Raw genomic sequence first — 3,745 nt, forward strand, 5'->3', positions numbered from 1 at the left:
CCTTTTGTGTTTTAGGTTCTCCAAAAATTTAGCAACATCTTCTCAAAACAGCAGACAATGAGAACTTTTCCACTCTATGATGCAGAGGTTTCTCAGTCAGAGAACTGGGGCATGCTAGATCCAGCCAGGGCTTTGAAGAAGACAGACAACTGGATCCCTTATTTAAAGGTAGTTATGAGGAACTTCTTTCTTTCAGTTAGTGTTAGTCCTAACCAGTCTTCAGGATTTACCAAGATATATTTCAGTGACTAAAGTCTAAAATGTTCCTTTTGAAAAACAGAGTGAATATTTTTTAAAAATTCAGGCCTTATCAAACTACAATATTTCTGTATAGTCAAGAACCTCTATTCATATATGTTGAAAATACAAAATTATTGTGTTGCATTTTTTTTACTAAATATTGCCTCCTATACCAAAAACATGTAGCAGTATTCATAAGTTTTTTTATTGCTTTTATGAAAATCATGTTAAGCCTAAAGTAGGTCCCTGGAAACAAAAGCTTTTGATGAAATTGAAACAGTGGAAGAAAGGAGCTAAGCTGATGGACCTTCATTCAAAATCTCTAGAGTTAATGTGACTTAAAGTGGTTTAATTTAAAGTTATTTTAATTTATTTATTGGACTCTTCCAGGGAAATTGAAATATCTAGAGAAAAGTTGCCTCAGGTTTGTGTATCATGTATTTATGCCTGAATTCATTAAAGCCCCATTACCAAGGTGCTACAGAGATATTTTCCCCTGTCTTTCTCAGTTCAGCAGTTTCAAAAGGCAGCTTGAACACTTCCATACATATTTGAAAGCTTTGAAGGTCACCTAAGTCAAAATCTCTGAACTTCACCAGGTCAAAATCAGCCCTGGAAATTGTTTCAAAGGGGTTGTTCAGAACTGCTCTTTTTTTAATGTGATCAGGGTTCAGACCTGTGCTTCAAAGATAAAGAGATAGCAAGGTGCAAGTTGGTAGGGCACAATGTGCCCCAGGAAGCAGTTACTGAGTGTCTCTGTTTTGGTTCTAGCTTCTCAGGTTCTCTTTATTATAGTGATTTAATGCCGTTTTTTGATATTTTGAGGATGTGCTGCAGGACAGCTCTGTCTAGGTTGCTTGCCACCCAGCCTCCTTGGAAAAATGGCAATGTACAGTTACAGATCAGGTCTGTTTTTGCATCCACAGCAAGCTTGAGACACCTCTTACACCTCACATTCCTTTGTCCTAATTGCATCTTATTCACTGACTGTACCCTACAGGGCTGGCCTGCATCTGCCGAGGAAGCTCTGCTCATTCACTCCTGCTACAGGTGCATGAAGGAGCTGCAGGTGTGACAGACTGTCAGGTGTGCTGGGGTCTTGCCACCTTTTTCCAGTGAAATTTGAGCAAGTCTGGTACCCTCATCTGTAAAACTGGTGTAACAGCAGTGCTCTGCCTCTGAAAGATGATGTAAACTAATGCAACTAAGATGGTGAACTTCTACTATAGGACTAGATCTCTATAAATATCTCATTCAGTAGCACTGATCTTGCAGTCAAAGGATAATGCTACTGCCTCTCATCCCCTGGGTGAGCCTGAAGCACTATGAAAAAAAAGAACACCTTGTAGTTCAACTTCTACACGGGAACCAGAAAATAAATACCTCCTCTGAAGCTGTCAGAAGTCATGCCCCTGCGTGCCCTTTTCTACCAATAGTCACATACCTGACAAATGGAAAGTCCTTGATGCGCTGTCTCTTTCTTCCTTTAGCACTCTGGTGGTGTTGAGTACACCAGAGCAACCTAAGCCACGTCTTGAGCTCATGTGAGGCTGTTTCAGCCCTGAAACGTCACTGAGCTCCTTCATTTTCTCTTCCCAAGGTACGATTGCTCCAGTCATTCCAAATACCTCTGTCTGGCTTGAAGATCCCCGCTGTCTAGAAAGGGGGTAGTGGGCTTGTCACAGAGTCCCAGATGCTGCTGAGTGTGTGTTCAAGCTATGGGCAAGCCTCGATGTGGGATCCCTGCTGGATGGTAGCTGTTTAGTAGAGGAGCAGTAACGGATCAGAAACTGTTAACTCTCAATCAGTAAGAAAGTGAATGAAGGAAATCCTTCCAAAATCCATGGAAAAATAATTCCCATGGAGTTTGATATTTAATTTACCTTTTTACTAAAGGGTACTTGCTCCTCTGTGCCCCCCTTTTTAATCTTTTCCCTCCTGTGTGAAGCAAGGAGGTTATCATCGAAACAGGTGATAAAGAGTCCTATAAAACTCCTGTTCTTAGCACCCTTAGAATTCCTATCAAGGCTTTGCTGGAATTCCTGTCAACAAAATTTTACTGATGCTAATAATTTCTAAAATATGACTATGCTTTTCAAATTATACTTCTGACAGAAGTGGCAATTAAAAAAAAACTGCTGCAAGATTACATGTATTTTTTAAAAATTACTTTTGTACTACTACTACTACTACTGCTGCTAATTTTATTTAACCTGGGATTTGGCAGTACTCTGTATATATTTAATCTCCTGTCTTACATTCATCATTACTTTTGTGGGTCTCACAAAGCATTTGAGCGAGAACTCATCTCACATTGCAAAAGTCAGAAGGTGGATGTGTAGGCTTTACGGCTGAGGTTGGCTTTACAATATTTTAAATAATTTGATGGATTTGGTGTTGATAATACTCTTAGAAAGATCAGACAATTATGTCTTTTACTTTAAAATTTATTTACCAGTGAAATAAGTTTTCTTTTATGATCTCTGTTTTCAGACCTTTTCCCCATTCCAGATACTTCACAAAGAAACCATTCTTTCAAAGCTTGCCATAGCAGGTAATTTTTCCGGAATGCTTGGGTGCAAGCCATCCTCACTACTAGCAGAAGTAAAAATGGCTTTGCAGCTCACTGATACAATGAAAAAAAAAGATCATTCCCCTTGTTTTTTCCATAGTGACTTTCTCACCAAATACAACATGTTTGATTTTGATCACCACTCATTAAGGGTAAGGGGTGACAGCAAAGGAGAGAGGTAGTCCTTCCTCTCTGTAAACCTCAGGAAAAAAAACACCGTTTCATATTCTTTATCTGATGTATTTCCTCCTTATAACAGGCGAGTCCATTTCTATCTTTTCACCTTGGAGGGGGGGCAGCAGAGAACTGTCCCAAATCCAGGAGAAGCAGTAAGGAGCGGTGTGGCAGAAGCTAGATGCTCTAAATTGACCTTGACTCACTGCAGGATGGGGTCTGGCACACTGCTGCCTCATTGGCCTTGTGAATCTTTTGTCTGCATTTAATATGATTTGACACAAGGTCTCAGACAGAGAGAGAGAGGGATGGAGGATCTCCTGGAACATGAGGTGTTTGAAACACATCCTGTGAGGTCAAGTTCCACTGCTTCTTTTCACGCCTCTGGACAGCAGAGCTATGATCATGTCTGGGAGGAGATCTGTGCCTGCACTGAGCTCTACCAGAAGGGTAGGAATTATAAATAATGATCAATGAACACATCTAGAAGACGTTTGTCAGCTCTGATAGAGGGCTTCTCTATCAGATATCTGTTTGGATACCAGCCTTCCTCTTTTTTCAGAGTTCAGTCTCCTGCTAGTGCTGGTAAGCAGGAGCTGCCCAGCTGCAGCGTGTGGTGGTGTGCCAAAGCTGTGCACCCTGTCCTCTCCTCCTTGGTGCTCACCAGCTCTTGTGCAGCCACTGGTCCAGTACAGCACAAGCGGTGTGAGATTGCACTTCTGTAAAAATAACACGTGAATGTGCCTGTAGCAGGGCTGG

Source organism: Empidonax traillii, unplaced genomic scaffold (genome assembly GCF_003031625.1).
Source record: "Empidonax traillii isolate 1590-97213 ecotype Southwest subspecies unplaced genomic scaffold, ASM303162v1 scaffold673:size468873, whole genome shotgun sequence".
Lineage (NCBI taxonomy): Eukaryota > Metazoa > Chordata > Aves > Passeriformes > Tyrannidae > Empidonax > Empidonax traillii.